Source organism: Aotus nancymaae, unplaced genomic scaffold (genome assembly GCF_030222135.1).
Source record: "Aotus nancymaae isolate 86718 unplaced genomic scaffold, 86718_ANA_hifiasm-v0.15.2.pri h1tg000011l, whole genome shotgun sequence".
Taxonomy (NCBI): Eukaryota; Metazoa; Chordata; class Mammalia; order Primates; family Aotidae; genus Aotus; species Aotus nancymaae.
In genome coordinates, this window is record NW_026988422.1 from 12,832,501 (window position 1) to 12,852,540 (window position 20,040).

At 40.9% G+C, this 20,040-nt stretch overlaps 1 long non-coding RNA gene and 1 pseudogene across 3 annotated transcripts in view; both read right to left on the minus strand.

The window, feature by feature from the left end:
- LOC105723075 (uncharacterized) overlaps positions 1-20,040 on the minus strand; it is a 304,135-nt gene that overhangs the window by 150,717 nt on the left and 133,378 nt on the right. The window lies entirely within an intron of this gene.
- On the minus strand, positions 16,301-18,546 carry LOC105723072 (DNA mismatch repair protein Mlh1-like; annotated as a pseudogene).

Consider the following 20,040-nt stretch of genomic DNA (forward strand, 5'->3'; position numbering starts at 1 on the left):
TTAAGTCTATTTAGCACCCAGTATGGGAAATACTTCTACTAAACCTGGAACAGGAAGTAAGGCAAGAAACAAGTGAGATGAGAGTGACTGAATCCCTCCCGATAGTCCATTAGGACTAATGCTTAAGTACTGGAAAGAGAATGAAAGGACCAAACATAAGAAAAAGCAACTGATGATCAAATGTTGTTGCTTTCTTTGGACCCAGGGGCCAATCTTAAACCCTACTGTTTTCTGGCCAAAATTTGGCTCAGATGAAGACTGGGTCCGCCAACTCTTAATAATGTATGTTAACAACAAGAGTTTTTGTCCTCAGAAAAAATAAAGTGTGCCGTATGCTGGCAGCCAGGGCCTGTTTCTCTGCGCCCCTTGAAGGACTTAAAACAAAAAATAGGTGTGGCCAAGAAGTCAGAAAGAGAAAGCAGCCTATGGGACCCTTTAAATCATCTTCCCCCGTTTCTAACTCCTAATGCACCTGCCACGTGGTGGCAGACAGAAGTCCTGCCTCTCCAGCCACAGGCAGAAGTCCCGCCTCCACAGGCGGTAGCCCCACCTCCCCCACAGCAGGTGGTAGTCCCGCCTCTGGTTGCTCCACTTGTGCCCTTCTCTCAAGCCATCATCCCAAGGGCAGGGGTAGGGATTCCTGTATTGAATCCTGAGGAGTTATCAACCCAATGACTTGACCTTTACCATTGTCCATCCAAAAGCTCTTCCTCTGGGAGAAGACTCCAGAAGGAAATAGAGCAATGTAAAAGAGACATTCAGAACTTCCCATTTCCTAACACTTTTCAGCTCTTTCCATTGAGAGAAGTCCCACAAGGTGGGAGTACCATGGCGTGTAAATGCTCCTTTAACCATTTCTGAGGTCCGTGGCCTGAAGAAAAAGCTTAAGCCCTGCTGGATGATCCGGAAAGAGTGACAGGGCAAATTGATCAGTTTTTATGTCCCCAACTACATACCTGGAGTGAGTTAATGTCGATCTTAGGTATTCTCGTCTGGAAAGAGGAACAAAACATGATACACAGGGCTGCAATGGCAGCTTGGGAACACAATCACCCTGCTGGCCAAGAAAGCCTGGCGGCAGACACCTAATTCCCTGCTCAGGAACCCCACCGGGATAATAACAATGCCGCCCACAGAGAGAACATGAAAGACTTGCGTGAGCTAATTATAAGAGGGATTAAAGAGTCAGCACCCAGACCTCAAAACCTTACTAGGGCCTTTGATGTGTAACAGGAAAAAGATGAAGGACCCATGCAATTTTTAGATAGACTGAGAGAGAAAATGAGGAAGTATGATGACTTAGACCCAGATAGCCCTCTAGGGCAAGGCGTGCTAAAATTACATTTTGTTACAAATAGTTGGCCTGACATTGCTGGGAAGCTGCAGAAGATAGAGAGATGGACGAACCGGTCAACCAAGGAACTTTTAGAGGAAGCACAGAAAGTATATGTGAAAAGAGATGAAGAGAGACAAAAAAAAAAAAGGCAAAGATTTTCTTTGTCTTTGGGAAAGAACTCACCTGGGCAGACTATGCCAAGGACAAAATTCCAACCGGTGTCCCGAAATGTGGATTCACAGACAGGGAGAGGGCAAGGTCAAAATGGGACATGGGAGGATCATGGTATGTGTTGTAAAAGGTGGAAATACAGAGCAGATGAGGATAAGCAAAAGCAGAATAGGAAGAGAATGTGGGCAGGTTAGATGTTACAATTCTGGAAAAATAGGCCATTTTAAGAGAAAATGCCCTGAAATAGAGGCCACAGAGGAAGTTGTTCCACTCATGCCAGCTTTTGGAGAGGAAGAATGGCGGGTCAGGGGCTCTTTCTTTCCCATCTTGAGTCCCACCAAGAGCCCTTGATAATTTTGGATGTGGGGACCAAAACTACGAACAAATAATTTCTTATAGACTCTGGAGTGATCCATTTTTCCTTATGCTTCTCTCCAAATGGTTTAAATTGCTCTTCTGAAGAATTATTAGTATCTGGGGTAAAGGGGGAAGAATTCAAGGCCAATATTTTAGAAAACGCAGCGGTAAGATATAAAGATCAAATGACTAATATTCAATTTTTGCTAATCTCTGAAGCAGGTACTAACTTATTAGGGAGAGACTTGATGCTGAAGTTAGGACTAGGACTAGGACTACAGGTAGGGCCAAGGGGATTATTTCCCTCTCTACACTTGTTGACTACTGCAGATGAAAGGAAAATTCACTCTGATGTATGGTCAAGAGAAGGAAATCGAGGGAGGCTCCAGATTCCCCCGATACAAATTCATTTAAAGATTCCTTGGGGAGTGGATAGGAGAAAGCAGTACCCAATCCCCCTAGGTCAGCATTGAAACCTGTGATTGAAGGCCTCATTAGAGACCATATAATAATAGGAGTGTTATATGAAGACATACAAGGGCTTTTAGAGCCTTGTATGTTTCCATATAATACCCCTATCTTAAGTAGAAAAATTACCTCTGGAGGGTACTTGACTGTGAGTACCTCCCATCAAGTTGAAGCTATTTTAAATCAAAAGGCAAGAAGATGGCTTACCAATTCTAGAATTCTAAAGTATGAGGCCATTCTGCTAGAAAGAGATGACTTAACCATAACAACTGATAGCTCACTCAACCTTGTGATTTCTTAACTGGAAATTCGTTGTTACAGACAGAACATTTATTAATTACCATACAAAGTTCTGATCAGATTTATCTGAGACCCCTTATAAGGCTGGACGGCATCTATTCGTAGATGGGTCCTCACAGATGTTTGATGGGAAACAACATAATGGGTACTCAGTGGTGGATGGAGACACCCATGAAAAAAGTGAATCGGGGCGATTACCCAATAGTTACTCTGCCCAAGGTTGTGAATTATTTGCCCTTAGTTGAGCTTTGAAATACTTAGAAAATAAAATAGGAACCATTCATACAGACTCTAAGTATGCCTTTGGAGTCGTACATACATTTGGAGAAATTGGGGCGGAAAGAGGTCTGACGAACAGCCGAGGCTGAGAACTTGCTCATGAACCATTGGTTGTTTGTTTCTTGAACAATCTCCAATTAGCAGAACTAGCTGTCGTACATGTCCCTGGATATCAACATGATTTTTCATTTGAAAGTCGGGGAAACAACCTTGCAGACCAGGGGGCCAAAAAGGTGGCCGTGGCCGCCGAGCCAATGTTTCCTCAAACTTCTGCCTTCTTTCTCCTAAACTAGTTTGTATTTTCTCTTCTACTGAGAAGGAGAAACTGACAGAAATTGGAGCTAAGGAAAATGCAGACAGGAAATGTATTCTCCTGGACCAGAGGGATATGCTCTCTAAGTCCCTTGTGAGAGAAGTCTTATCTCATCTGCACCCAGGAACATACTGGGGCCCCCAGGCCTTGTGTAATGCAGTTCTTAGAGTCTATGGATGTACTGGAATTTATACAGGCAGGTCACAGATGGCTATTTCATCTGCAAGAAGACAAATACGCAGGCTCTGAAGAAATTACCTCTGGGTAGGAGAACTCCAGAGTTAAGGCCATACCAAAGCGTACAAATGGATTACACCAAGATGCCACCAGTAGGCCGATTAAGATACCTATTGGTGATAGTTCATTATCTCACTCTTTGGGTAGAAGCTATTCCTTTCTTGAAAGCTACTGCTAATAATGTAGTAAAGGCCTTAGCTGAGCATATTTTACCCAGATTTTGATTAATAAATAACATTGACTCAGACAATGGAACTCACTTTACCTCAGACATCATTAAGAAATTGGCCCAGACATTAGACACAGAATGGGAATATCATATGCCTTGGCATCCTTCCACCTCAGGGAGAGTAGAAAGAATAAATCAGACACTTAAAAATCATTTAAGTTAATTTTAGAAACCCAGTTACGGTGGACCAAATGCCTTCCCATTGCCTTATTAAAGATCAGGACGGCTCCCCAGAAAGACATAGTTTTACCTCCATATGAGATGCTATATGGACTACCTTACTTACATTCCTCAGCTGATGTTCCTACATTTGAAACCAAAGATCAGTTTCTTAGAAATTATATACTTGATCTCTCTTCCACCCTCTCTTCTTAAAACCAGAGGTCTTTTAGCACAGGCACCACCCTTGGAATTTCCAGTACACCAACATTGGCCTGGAGAGCCTATCTTCATTAAAGGATGGGAAGGAGGGAAGCTCGAGCCAGCTTGGGAAGGATCCTTGTGCTGCTGACCACCGAGACTGCCGACTGCACAGCCAAGAAGGGATGGTCTATTATACTTGAGTCAAGAAGGCAGCCGCTCCCTCAGCTATTCCCAGACCAAATCCTACCAAGTTAAAATTAAGAAAAATTTGATGTATTTCTACTTCTATTTTTCTTTCCTTCCTTTTGCTACGCCTCATTTTATCATTAATACAATTAGATCAGATTCTCCTCAAGTTATAACCTTTGATGCTTGCCTAGTAATGCCTTGTGGAAACTTATATAGTCAAAAACAGTTAACTTCCTCAGAGAAATACTTATGCCCCGGCCCCCTAACCGATTTGGCAGTTTCCAGTGCTCATCGATGAAACAAGTTACAGCCCAGACATCGATTCCTTGTCCCTACTGACTGGCAGCTGTGCAATAGCTGGGACAACGTCTTATGGAATACTCAGTGTAGAGGCTGGACCTCTGCAGGAGGAATCTGTACTGATCTCAGATCTAGCCTCTACTTCACTAAAGTGAACTCTTTCCCTGATTGCAAAATTTACCAATGCAATCCTATCCTCATTTCTATCACTATTTCTGCAATTGTGGATAGTAAAGCTGTTATAAATAGACTTTACAGCAGTGGGGCAAATGTAAACGGGAAAGATCCTGTAGGTATGTTTGAAATATGCCTTCTCCCTCTTCCACCTTCCCCTTCTCCAACCCCAGCCATTTTAGCCTTAGATCAAACATCAGCTGTTCAAATTATTCCCACACCTAATGATAAAGGTATCAGTAGTGTAGATAAATGATCTGAAACGAACCTTAGCTGTTGAGACAGGGTATCAAATTGCAAATGCCTGGTTAGAATGGATTAAATATTCCATCCCCATGCTAAATAAAAGCAAACTTACACTTGTGTGCATGGCAGGCCAGAAGCCCAGATTATCCCCTTCCCACTGAAGTGGTCCTCTCACCAGACAGACCTGGAATGTGTGATAGCTCTCTTTCAACATTCTACCACCTAGAACAATGGACTGTGCCAAGCTCTCTCTCTACTATATCCTGAGGTCCAACACCCTACGGGTCAGGCCCTGAGGGCCATTCAACCTCCATCTTCCAAGGTAGGGCTCACCTCGTGCCTCTCATGGCAGGAGGAGAACTCAACATTCCTTGGAAATTTCACAGGATGCAGTGAAGTAAGGCACTTTCGAGAGCTAGTCCGTCAGTCTTCCATCAGCTATCCCCCAGCAGATACACAGTGATATTGTGGGAGACCCTTACTGGACACTCTGCCAAATAACTGGAGTGGTACTTGCACTCTAGTCAAATTGGTTACCCCTTTTACCTTGGCATTTCATCAACCAAAGATAGAGGAAACCCACCAATGACATACAAGAGGAGCCTCATATGGGTCCTTCGATTCTCATGCGTACTTAGATGCAATTGGAGTTCTAAGAGGAGTTCCAAATGAAGTTAAAGCCAGAGATCATACAGCTGCTGGATTTGAATCAACACTATTCTGGTGGGTGACAATAAATAAATATGTAGATTGGACAAATTACATTTATTATAATTGACAATGATTTGTTAACTATACCAAGGATAGTTGTGATAAGTGAATCACAGAACAGTTAAGGTCTACCCACCAAATGGCATGGGAAAACAGGATTGCTTGACATGATGTTAGCTGAAAAGGGTGGTGTTTGCGTAATGATGAAGACTTAATGCTGCACTTTCATTCCAAATAACACAGCTCCAGATGGAAGTATCACGAGACTCTTACAGGGACTTATGGCTCAATCTAATGACCTAGTCAAAAATTCAGGAATAAATAACCCCACTTCAAACTGGCTAGAGAACTGGTTTGGCAAATGGAAGGACACTGGCATCAGTCCTCACTTCCCTGGTAGTGGTATTAGGTATACTTTTTGTAGGATGTTGTGTTATACCCTGTGTTCAAGGACTCATGCAAAGGCTCGTTAATACTACCCTCGCTAACCTATCTCCAACTTCTCCTCCACTCTATCCAGAAAAATTACTTCTGTTGGAAGACCAAGGTGAATAATGAAGCAAGGACCTATTAGATAAGTTTGAAGAAGAATTATGAAATAAAAAGAGAAGGGAATTGTGAGAGATGGGAAACTTCTTCCTCAAAGTTTATATCTTGGACTACATTATAAGGAGTTACAATCTTTTGCTCTATGGCCATTATCTGCTATTAGCATAAACATATACCCGTGTATATATATTCTCTAAATCAGTTACATCTTAAATCAGTTACCTTGACTCACTCTGGCATGTCTGAACAGAACTGGGCAAGCTCCAAACCCTGGTGCATGCCATTCCTTGTTTGGAAACTCTCCTGACCTTCTCCTGACTAGCTTCCTCTTCTTCCTTGTCTTCTTCCTCATCTTCTTTCCTCTTTATCTATTCAGGAAATTGTCAAGTTTTTAGCCAGTTGGGTCAAGCATAGAATGTGAGATTCCATTCCAGCCTATGAAAACTGGACACAGCAGTGGGGTGATTGTGTCAGGTTATGAAAGTTATAAATGTGTCTGCCTCCTTTTTTCAGGTGTGTTCTCATGGCAAGACTGCTGGTGAGTTGCACCCTTTCTGCAAAAAGTAAACTAGCCTTGCTGAGTGATCCACTGTCTTGGTGTGGATTCTTCCTGATGTCATAAACCTGTTTCCAACATTCAAGAAGCTCAGAGGACAAGCAGCAGAATAAATACCAAAAAAACTATACTTCAGCCAATTATATTAAAACTGCAGAAAATCAAAGACAAACAGAAAAATCTCAAAAGAAGACAGAAGAAAAACACCTAACATATACAGGAATGAGGATAAGAATTACAATGGACTTCCATTCAGAAAGTGTGCAAACAAAAAGGAAGTGGAATGAGATAGTCAAAAGTGTTGAAAGAAAAACCAAACTACCACCAAAATTTCTGAATTGGGTTGTTTTTCAAAAATGAAGGAGAAATAAACACTTTCTCAAACAAACATTGAAGGAATTGGAGGAATTGGTCTCTAGTAGACCTGCCTTGTAAGAAGTGTTTAAAGAAGTTTTTCAGAGGGAAAGAAAATACTATAGACAAAAATCTATTTATATGCAAAGAAAGGAAGAACATTAGAGAAGAAATAAATGGAGGTGAAATGAAATCTTTCATTTTTATTGATTTTAATTGATCTAAAAGATAACAGTTCAAAATAATAACAGCAAACAATGTACTAGGCGAGTATAGTTTATGGATAAGTGAAATAAATGACTGCAATGTAATAAGGAACAGGAGGGAAGAATTGGAAATGCTTTGTTGTAAGATACCTGGATTACTTGTGAAGCAGTATAGTTATTTAGAAGTGGGCATGCTGTTTTTGCTGTGTTTCTGTTCATCTGCACTGGAAAGTTAACTCATTCCATTTAGATGCGCTAATGGACTCTATAGCATTATGTCTTAGTCCGTTTGTACTGCCATAACAAAATACCACGAACTGGGTAATTTATAAATAACAAAAACTTAGTCTCTCAAAGTTCTGGAGGCTGCGAAGTTGAAGATCTAGACACAAGCCTCTGGTGAAGGCCTTCCTGCTGCATCTTCACATAGAGGAAGGTTCAAGGGCAACAGAAAGGAAACCCACCCCCACAACTCCCTTTTAAGACATTATTCCATTTTTTAAGACAGAGCCCTTGTAACCTAAACACCTCTCAAAAGGCCCCATCTCCCAACACTATTATGCTGAGGATAAAGCCTTTTTGGGGGACACATTTAGACCATAGCAGGTGAATATATTCGTGATAAATAGTTGATACATTTGAGCTCCCTCAAGTGGAAGAGTCCCTGCAATCCTCCTCACACATGAATTTGGAGGACACATTTAGGCCATAGCAGATGAATATATTCATGATAAATAGTTGATACATTTGAGCTTCCTTAAGTGGAAGAGTCCCTGCAATCCTCCTCCAGTTGTGCTGAGATAAACAATCTATGATTTCATATCTGCATATTCTTAAGAAGATGAATTACATGATTCTGTAACTATTTCATTCTGTTCCCTCCTTTTTCCTACTCTACCACTAAATTCTTGACTAACCTGAACACACATTCTATATAAATAATTGTTTATAGCTATTTATAGGTGTAAATTAAGATAAAATATTTTATGATGTCTCTTGATACTACTAAAATTCCTATCTTGAAAAAATATGTTAAGAGCAAACATTTTCCAATAAACATTTCTAACAGATAGGGTATTTATTATTTCTAATAATAAACACACATCATTTAACAAACCAAATTTTGGAGCCTCTATTATAATCTGCAAACATTCAACTATGTGTTTGCTGCCACATTCTTCCTCCTGTAAATTACCCAATTGTTTGAATCTCAATATCAATAATCTCTCCCTCACAGTGACATTGACAGAATTAAATTAGCTAGACATAAAAATAATCCCCACTACATTGTCTTATGTAAAAATGTAATAAGAAGAAAATTTTCAAGGAAATTAAAAGTTCTCTTTGCTTTTCAGAATTTTTTTTTTTCAAAATTCAGATTTACATTTCATACAGCACTAGGTAAAAAGAAGAAGGACCAGTGATCTGCTTCTGCCCAAATCACTGCTTATGTCTGCTATTAGTATTAGAAAGGAGGATACGGCCTGGTACAAAGGCACTGCACCTCCTATCCAGATGAGATAGGAGAGAATGAGAGAGTATAATGATTAGCAACTGGGTTATAACAGAACACTAAGAATTAGCTGATCTTTCTCTCATTGTATTTCTGCTATTAAGTCCCAGCTTATCTTTTTTACTTTTAGCTTCCTGTTGTTGATAATGCATTCAGTTTAGAGACAACTCTATTTAGACCCAAGCTGTGATTTTAATGCAGAAGAATAAAACCTTAGGCTGCTTGAGAGGAATGATATGGTGTGGGTGCTCATCCCCTTTAAATCTCATGTTGAAATGTCGTTCCCACTATTGGAGGTGAGGCCTAGTGAGAGGCGTTGAAGTTATGGGGACAAGTCCCTCATGAATGGCTTGGTGACATCCTCATGGTAATGAGAGAGTTCTAGCTCTGAGTTCACATGACAGCAGGTTGTGTAAATAGCCTGACACCTCCCACCTCTCTCTCTTGTCCCCTCTCCAACCAAGTGATGTGCTGTCTCTCCCTTTGCCTTCCACCACAATTGAAAGCCTCCTGGGGCCTCATTAGGATCATGTTAGTGCCATGCATCTCATACAGCCTGCAGACCCACGAGGCAAAATAAACCTCTTTTTTAAAATAAATTGCCATTCTTCAGATATTTCATTATATCAGTGCAAACAAACTAACACAGAGAGGCTTCATGTATTACTCACTTGTTTTCTCTCCACCACTTAATAGTTCTTACGACATAGGAACTTCATAAATTCCTTTTTTGTTTTAATTTTTTTTTTTTTTAAAGATGGGGTTTCACCATGTTGGTCAGGTTGAACTCCCAACCTCAGGTGATCTGCCCACCTTGGCCTCCAAAGTGCTTGGATTACAGGCATGAGCCACCAGGCCTGGCCCATAAATTCTTAATGTTTGAATGAATAAACAAAAAGATGTGTGAAAAGTTATGCAGAGAAATCTTTGATTTTTAATTTTTTACTATGGAGAAATTTATAACTAAAATCTGAATGAACACAATCTTATTCTCTTTAAACAAAGTTGAGGATGAGATAGGATAAATTAAGAATAGATGAGGAATAAAGAGATAGTAACTCTTATTTGCAGGAAATGACATCATTTTTAAGAAGTTTTTTTTTTCTATTCTTTATTCTTTACTTTCAATAATTATTTCAACAAGTTTTCCTGAAGAGTCCTTTGTGATACAGTCAGTTATATCCCTTGAGCTGTGCTAAATAAAGGAACAATTGTAAATTTCATATTGAAGGTCTCTCTGACATACCATTCTCTTGTGGGGAGGTAGGTGAGAGGGGAAGGTGGAGAAAATATCATGATTACTTTTTCACATTGCCTCCGTTTTGCTTTTGCCCATGGTGTGTGTTTTACTACCATCCATCAGAGTTATGTCAAGAATAGGCTTTACCTAAAATAGCTGAAAAGTAGCACAGTTTATCACTTACCCTCGTCAGGGAGTCAATTTGAAACTCACTGTCTTCTACTAGGTCAAAAGGAATTGCTAATATTTTTAGAGGACATGATGGATGGCAGTTAGGATTCTAACAAAAGGTGACCAAAATAAAATATCAACATCATTTTCATTTCTGAATTGAAGAAGAATGGGAAAAGCATAGATGACATTTCTCACTCAACCTGATTTGCCATTTATTTTGAAATGGAGAGGGAAGGCAATGGGGATAGATTCCCAGCTATCATTTAAAAATGTGGCTACAGGCATTTGTTATTGATGTGTCATTGCATCACGCTACTTGAAAAAATTTTAAATGAATTTTTCTTTCCATGAGTCTGATTTAAGTTTGCCTGTCCAAAATTCCTTCAGGAATGCTCCCCTCTTTGTGCCTTCATTTTTCAAAAAAATGAGAAGTTGACATAAGGGTTTTACTAAATTTTGTCTTGAAATCATAGAAAGAAAATTGGTGTTTTGTGGAATCAGACCCCTTCCTGTTGAGCATCTCTCTGAAACTTTTATGTTCTTCCTAGCTGACTCCTGAACTAACCAGAACTACTGGTGTTTCAATTTGGGGATGCATTCAATATTTAGCTTTTACTTTATCATTCAGAGGCATCTAGTTTCAAGTTCTTTAGTTCCCACTCCTGTAGCAAAACAGTTTATAAATCGGCATAGAAGAAACACTCAAGGGATCAGCAGGAAAGTTGAGGAGTCAAGGAATTGTCAACTTCCCTCCCATCCACACCTCGTTCACAGAACTTCTGCCTTTATTTGCTGAGTATGTTAAGGATAATCCATATGTCACATGGATTAAGGGAATCACTGGTTTAAGAAGTTGAAAAACCATTGCTCTTCTCAATTAAAGCAACAGAAGAAAAGCAGAATCATAAAAATTTAGAACCAAAAGGGATTTAAGTGACAATCCAATTCTCTGATTATATGGATGAGAGAGTTGAGCTAGGGAGAAATGAAGAAACACGTTTGAGTATACATAGTGATTTGTGGAAATAAATCAATTGATTTCTACTCTAATATTCTTTATATTTTTCTATAATGTCAGTGATACTTAAAGAATGAAGACTGAAGAAATATGTTTCCAATGGCTGCCTAACTTGATGTTATTAGCTACTTCGGAGATACTGTAGAAGAATATTAAACCATATTTGTCTGCATATATTTATGCATCCATCATTCTATCTGTAGCCAAAGAAATACAAGCCAATGATAGAAATCTGTTCCCGATTATATAGTTGTTACAGCACAAAAACTATAATAAATCCATCTAATTCTCAAGCACTCAAAGTCTAAAGGATAGAAGCGTGGCTTTGAGGGACTATATGGAGGGCATGTATTCCATATGCTACATGTAAGAAAACACTGAACCAGGGAGTAGACACACACATAATATAGAGTTTCTGATCATAGATTCATGGAGATTCCCAAAAATAATTTAAATTAAAAAGAGGAACTTCTTGCCTAGAGTTTGGTAGGAAAACTTAGATATCAGCATGTCAGTTTGGATTGCATACTGTAACTTTTTGTAATAAGTGATCTATGAGTCTTTAAGCCATGTGTCTTCATTCCTGGATTGTGTTATTCTCTGGAAGGGCATAAAACAGAAAAAACATGGTGACATTAGCACAGTCTTTTGCTATTTGCTTTATAGCATCACCAGCTCCAACACTAATCCTCCAGCTCTTACGGGTATCTCACATGTGCTTCAAATAGTTCCTTTATTGACCACAGGGAGTATGTCCTCTTTGTAAACTTCTGCTCCAGAGGCACTCAGCGGTGTCTGCTGTCAAGGCCTCCCGTGTCTGTGGACCATGTGAAGGTATCCTCTGTCTGCTGGCAGAGCCCACAGTGATTCTCTCTCTCTCTCTCATCAGTACCACTGCTTTCATGAGTATTGCCCTCACCTCCACAGGGCACTGATGCTGCCACTGGGCATGGCCACTGCCTTTCCCTGGTACTGCTTTTTTTCAGAGAGTGTTATTAGATGCTTCTGCTACGATATGACACTGCCATCTCAATGCATCCCTCACACATACTCTGGCAACCATCACATACATGCTACCATCACCTACATTGGGCCTGTTTTTGCACAGGAACCATCAAGAAACCCTGTCCAATACTATATGGGGCTCTGTGAAAAACTACATTCTTCTCTTTAGTAAGATATCAAAAAAGGGCTGCTTGGAGCCCATGCTCTACAGAATTTTTATTGAAAGCTGTGATGAGGTAAACTTTTTGACAGTTTTTTCTTCCTTTTTTCCCTCTACTTAGCTCCTTTGCCTCTCCCCTCTCTGACAAGGTGTTCGAAAAAAATCTAAGTAGATGGATTAATTTGAGTAAAGCAATCAAGGAAAAAGAACCACATCCCTGGAGAAGGGAGGCCTGTGGTAGAAAGATATGCCATGCCAGATTCATGTTGTGAAAGCTCTATGCAAAGGGGAATGGAGATGATGGAACAGGACGGTGAGGACAAGACTGTGTCGATGGGAGAATTCTGTCAGGCTGAAAGAATGAGGGACTTCCAGTAATGGAAGGATGCCAAGACTTTGGAGAGGACAGCATGTTTTCATTAGAATAGCTGTGAACCAAGTTTCTCTATTCACATAATGCTTCAAAGATAAAGTTTTACATTTCAGCCTGGACCAGGTGCAGCTTTACAGACACTATGTAGCTATTTCAATAGTTATGTACTATATACTACCATATTCCCACCCTGTTCTTCTCCCCTCCATATACTAAGACATGAGTTCATAAGGATTAGGTCAGGAGACAAATATGAAGGAGAGGCAACAAGGTGTCCAAAACATTCCCACTGCTGAGGCTTCACTTCTCATTCACGTCTGACTGTCTCTTCCTCCCCTGAGATAAATTCTCCCCAAGACTACTCTTAGTCCCACAAACTTCTGGCAGGTCCAGTCCTGAGTTGGCTAGCATTGTCCAGACTTGTCTGAGCCCCAGCCAAGACGGAACAAAGTTTAAGCTCAACTGGGACCGCCACTATCTTTCATTTCAATAAAAAGTAGAATTGTCTCTTGGATCATGGCAAATAACTTGCTGATGCACTTAGTTCTTTGGGTGTCAGCAGAAGCTGACACTTTCATTGTTTTCTAATTCTGAAATTTCAGTTTTATAAATCTCCAAATTAGTTCAGAGCAGCTGAAGATGAATCTGCTTCAGAAGACTACACGCTTCCCAAAGTATCCCAGTTGTTTTAGGGTCTAATTTATTGTAGATTTGTGGGCTCACTAGCTTTTAGCCTCATTTTGCTTCCCAGATGAGCACCTGTATTTGTTACACAGCCACTGGCTGAATCACTCTGAGAGTTATGAAGCCATGTGGACAGCCCAGGGGCCACATGGCTCATCTAAGGTGACATTGTGAGTGTTTATTATTGGTCACCAGGTTAGGATGTGTCTCACAGAAATTGAGTTCAGGGACTGACCAGTTCCCTGGAAAAATAATTCCAAGTTTTTAACGATGTAAGTTTCTCCCCAAACACATCAACATCTTTTACTTAAAGTCAAAGCAGAGATGATCCCACTTCCTGATAGAAAGGAGGCTATTGCTACCCTGCACCAGACACAGCACTAGGAACAGGGGTCACTGAAGAATACGCCAGTCTCTATTCTCAACTCAAGGAGCTTGCATCTAGTAAAGGAGAAACACAGGAACCTTCACATGGCAGAGTGAAATACTTAATAGAGGTATACTCAAGGTATAAGGCTGGATTCTGGTGGATGGGCGGTTAAGCTTGACTCTGCAGGGAGGAGTAGCTTAAGGTGGCAATGCTTAACTGTTGTCTTTTATATTACATCTATTCCATGAGGTGAAGCTCTTGGCTTAGAAACCCTCCCACTGCCATTTATACCAGTCCCTTAAATCTCTGCCAACTCCTCCCACCCTGAGTTAGTGCAACAGCTGCATATCAAAGCATTTGAGAAGCTTTTGAAAAATAGAGATACTCAAACCTCACCATAGGCTGACTGAGAGAGAATCTCCATGAAAGGAGTCTGGCAGGGAGGGTAAAGCTCTCTTAAAGCTCTCTCCTCAGAGGACTCCCTAGATGTACAGCCAGCCAGCCTGGCACAAGCCTTCAGACTGGCCTCTGGAAGCCATTGCTCCAAATGACTTCCATCAGAATCTCATACAGGCCATCAGTGGGGCTGGGGAGTATTCCCTGAAGTATGCCACATGACATTATCTGCTTTTAAAGATTCAGCTGCGAGCCCAACCTGAAGAGGAGACGCCTAGGGAAAAAGTAGTATATGCTAAACTTAGAATTCACCCAAGTCTATTTTGATTCCATCCATCATGTCTAGACTCTCGTTTGTCACCATCGGGTAGAACTATTTAGGACACAGTCAGACTACTGTGGGCTATGAGGATAAGTGTGTAAGATCAGATCTAGGTTAGCTTCAAAGTTAGCTCTTGGCTCCTCCACAAATTCCTGGAAGTATTTATTGGTCAGATTGAGTAGTCCTTTTTCCATAGGGATTCGAGTACATGCCAGGTTTGGCCATTTGCTCAGACCAGTGAGCTGACTGAAAAAGTACAAGCACCCCTAAACCTTCAGATTCACAAGCACCCTGGCCATGTGCACTTCTGTAGCACATAAGGAATAGTGCCAGCTGGGTAAAGGAAGGAAGCACTGGGCGTGAGGCAAGAGACGTGGATTCCCGTTCTCATTGCCACCATGTATTTGTGCGACCTTGGGTGTTTCACAGAACCTCTCTGGATCAATTTCCTTATCCATAAAATGAGGGAACTTGACTAGAAGATTCTCAGGGTCAGACCTCTTTTCATTGGGATAATGATGATTGATAATGCTTTGGAAGTTGTTATAAAATGATTTGCATAGATAGCTCTGCCTAAGCTACAAGTAATTGGAAATGTGACTCCCAGAAATAATTTTTCAAAAGTCATCCTTTATTAATTAAAATAGAATAAAAGAAAATGGCCCAATATTTGATGTCTACTGTGCACCAGGCATTGTGTTGAGTGGTTCTCCCTTTGTGAGTTCGTTTAATCTTTCTAAAAACCCAAGATAATTCCTGTTCCGTTAAGAAGACCCTGGAATATTCTCATTTCAGACAGGACAGCAGACTCAGATGGTAAAATAACTGGCCTAGGTTCACAGAGCTAGTAAATGATAGAGCTAGAGCTCAAGTCCAGGTCTCATTATTTCAGATAAGACAGCAGACTTAGAGGGTAAAACAACTGGCCTAAGTTCACTGAGCTAGTCAATGATAGAGCTAGGGTTGAAGTCCAAGTTTTGTTATTCTAAATCCAGGGCTTTTGACAGCTGAAATTCGGTTGTAATCCTGTGGGTAGGAAAGGCCCTTTGTAAATCAACTGGCTGGTCCAGTTCAGTGGAGAATAACTGTGGGTAACCACACATGACAGCATTGCTATTTACCCTGCAATTCATGTTTGCCTTCAGAGGTCTTCCTAAGGCTTACATTAGCAACTCAGTCTCTGACTGAGTTACCCAATGAATGTCCCTGTCTCGTTTCTGCTCTTACTAATTTTTATTTCTTAAAGAGGAGAGTTAAAAATAAAACAAAACTAAGTATTAGGGCAAAATTAATGCTCTGTCTTTAATCCTATAAATCCAAGCAAGAATTCCAAATTTAAAATCCCAAGGAAAACATAGCAGAACCCACTGTACCAGCAGAGAGGGACAGAATACCATATTTATTAAGTTTTAAAAATATATTTGTTGGGACATCATATTGTAGTAGCACAGACAGTCATGACTTTACATGTTTTGCCTCTCTATGTGATTAAAATACCAATTTTGACACTGTATAAATTTCAACCATAATTCCCTCATTTTATGAAATATTCTTTTTTAGGACACATCTGGCTATTTATTTATAATCAATCCACCATGTATAAAGGAACGCTTCCAGTTAGAAGGGAAGTGTAAGTCTTAAGTGCTCCCAATAACATCAGGATACAAAGAATGAACAACACATCCTTCAGTGCACAAATGACCATATTTAACACCTCTCAAAGACTTTGTATAGATCAGGCAGGTTAGCAAGCTGCAGGATATTACCATCTTCTGTGAAATGTTTAGGAGGCAGAATGTGTGAGCACAAGGCTTTATAGACAATGTGTTTCACAGTCCATAGGAGTTTGGAATGGAGCCAGGAACTTCACTCTGCTGGCCTGAGAGGGTCGACTCCTCAGATATGCACTGCTTTTGGATGGAGTAGAACATAGTGCATTCTTTTCTGAGGTTTTCAAAACATTCCTTTTCTTCGTCCCAATTCACCTCAGTGGCTAGTCGAAGAATGAAAATAGGCAGTCCCTCCAAAGGGGGCACATAGTTATCAATCAAAAGGGGTAATCCAATCAGGTTCCCTTCCTCATCAATTTCCAAAGAGAAATAGTCTGCAAGCATCTCAGCCCTCCTCTTCAGAAACTCAAAAATGTATTCAGCAAGTCCTTCTTTGGGACCATCTTCCTCTGTCCAGTCATTCTCTGGACTATCTAAGGCAAGCATGGTGAGGTCAAAGAGCGGTGCTGGTTCCCATAACCTCAGGACACCAAAATTGGCAAAATTATAAATGAGTATCTGGTAGAACAGTTCTTCACTAAGCTGGTGGCGTTGAGAAGGTATAACTTGGTCTGATGCTGTGCCAAGGCCCACTGAGGATTCACACAGCCCAAGAAGGAGTGATTATGCAACATCTCCCGAAGAATCTCATGTCCCCGTTCATTAATTTCTTCCTGGAGACTCAAAACACTGGTGAGGTTAATGATCTTTCTCCAGGGGGTACAGACTGCAGTCACGTCCTTTCGGGAATCATCTTCCACCATTTCCACATCAGAATCTCCCCGATTTTTTTTTCTGGGATTGCCTGGGCTGGAAGTGGGTCATCTCTTCTCTGACATTTCTGAAGTCCCCTTTGTTGTATCCCCCTCCAGGTTCTGATTTTTGGCAGCCACTTCAGCAGGGGCTGGGAGTTCAAGCATCTTCTCATCTTGCTGCCTAGCCCTGCCACTAGAAATATCTGTCTTATCCTCTGGGACAATGGCCTGGGGCTGACTGGACAGCAGTTTGCTCAGAGGCTGCAGAAATGTATCAAGCTTCTGTTCTCAGGAATCTGTACGAACTACCTGGTGGGCATAGACCTTGTCACTACTTCCAGAAGTAGAAGAGGAGGTCAGACTTGTTGTGGATTTAACCATCTCCCCAGAGGGGCCAGTGAGCCCTGGTAGCAAAGTCTGGGTGAAGGACATCCTGGAGGAATTGGAGCCCAAGAGCTTGCTCTCAACGTGCTGCTGTACCCACTCCAGGATGCTCTCCTCATGCAGGAAGTGAACTTCGTGCTTTGTGGGGTGCACATTAACATCCACATTTTGGGGACTGATTTCTAAACTGAGGTATAGGAATGGGTGTGTGTGTTTGGGCAAATAGGCTGCATACACTGTTTGTATGGCTTTTCTCAAGGAAGTTGATTCTACCAGACGTTGGTTGGTAAAGAGTAAGAAGATGCACTTCTTCACCAAGTAGTTTGCACTGGAAATATAACCATTCATATCCTCACATCCAATTTCTATCAGTTCTCGACTAACAGCATTTCCAAAGATGGAGTGAGTATTATCCACAGTTGAGGCATTAGCTACTGTCTAACATCAACTACTGTCTCTGTTTTTTAACTGAGAAACTAATGCCTGAATTATGTATTGAATACCTGCCAACAACTTCCAAAATTTTCCCATATTCTTCACTTGGATTTTTTAAAGCTTTTCTTCTTGTGGTTATGTTGTAAAAAAGGTCCTCCACCATGATGGGTCCCTTGATTGCCAGCACATGGTTTAGGAGGAGCTTTCAGTTTTCCATCTGAGTAACTTGCTCTGTATGCATGCTTTCCATCAGCTGTTTTCCCTGTAATAGTAACATGAGCCACGTGGCTTATGCTGGCCAAAGCCTCACCTTGAAAACCATGGGTGGAAATACTGGCTAAATCCTCAAAGGACTGCAGTTTACTTGTAGGGAACCTCTCACATACAATATCCAGATATTCTTTCCTGATCCCAGTGTCACTGTCTTGGATCCCAATCAACTTCAGGCCTCCCTCTTTAGCAACTACTTGAATACGTGCGGATTTTGCATCTAAACAGTGCTCAATGATCTCTGTGATAGCATTAACCGGCCACTGGATAACTTCCCTCACGTGATGTGGTTCACCACTGTCTCTTCCAGCTGCTGAATAACCCCAGCCATGAACAACATTTTGGCACCAGAGGAGCTCAGGAAACATCTAGATGCTCACCTGAAGTGCCTTCAGTTAATCCGAAATATTCTTTAAAAATGAAGTAGCATTCTAAGATTTACAATGTTAAAAAGAATTACTTATCAGTGTTATTGGCTCACATAACATTTATAAAAGATAAAGAGACATTTTTAAAAGATTCTGAGGTCACGCAGTAGGGACTTTAGGCTGTCAAGCCCCAGTTCACACTTGGCACCTGGCAAACATTTAAACCACACGTCAAAAAACCACTTAGCCATTCTTTAATAGGAATGCCTCATACAGAATCTACTCTGGTAGAGGAGCCAACAGGGCAGATGTGCCATTCATCACAATGTGGAGGCCCAGCATTTTCACGTGGTGTGGAAGAGGCACCAGCAGTCTTTTCTAGCCTCAATTGTCTCTTTGGCCTATAGTTTTCTATCATTTGCTTGTTGTTAAATTTCCTTTCACCTCTCACCATCACCATCATTGTTTTCAGTTCTTTTAGCTCAGAAAGTGTGGGTCTAATATTAATATCTAGATCGGTCAGTTCCAGAAGTTGAAGGTCCTTGCCAGCCTTGATCTAAAGTAAACATGCACACACACACACACACAGACACACACACACACGAGAGAGAGAGAGAGAGAGAGAGAGAGAGAGAGAGAGAGAGAGAGAGAGATTGCTTGTGAGCCATGTGCATTCAATCTGGGATCTGTAAGATCCTTTAGGCATTTTATTTCCTGTTTTGTTCTCTTAATTTCCCTGGCTTGGTTTCAGTGTAGACTCAGGTCTGGTCAATAGATAATGTAGATACCCTATCACTGGCTTGTGAGAGTAATTGTTTTAATGAGGCATCTGACGGGCTTCTGTTGGTCCCCAGGAAGCACGGCAGAAGGGATTGTGTTTATAATCGACTCTAATCCGTTCTAATCTTCCACCTTAACCTCACCAAGAATTAAGTGATTGATTTTTGGTCTCTTGAAAGAAAATAAAGACCTCCTGAGACAAAACTTGGCAGCTGTCCAAAGACAAAGAAACAATAGAGGGCTGGCACCATCTGTACTTGGATATGGGGAACTGTGTTGGTCTAAGTAGGCAATTTCCCTCCCATCAGTTCTTGGTTCCTAATTGAGCACTCGCATGGTCCTGGGTCAGAGGTTAGACTGAATTTCATAATAATTTATTTACCTCAGCATCAGACACCTGTAAGACCAAATATGGCAAATATGGCTAGGCCAGGTTATTCTTTGGCATTCTGCTTCCTTTAAGGGGTATCCCTCACTCCCTTAACCTGAAGTCAAAGTCTGTAGTTCCCAGATTACTGCTTTCAGACAGCAGATACTACCTTTTTCTCACTCTACTCAGAAAGATATGTTAGGGAAAAAGTCTATTTTCCCATATAAGTTCATGTTGGCTGGAACAAAAATGTGCTGTTGAAGTAGCTGACTACTAAACTGGATGTTATTCACACACGTGTTCATCTTTTAACCTA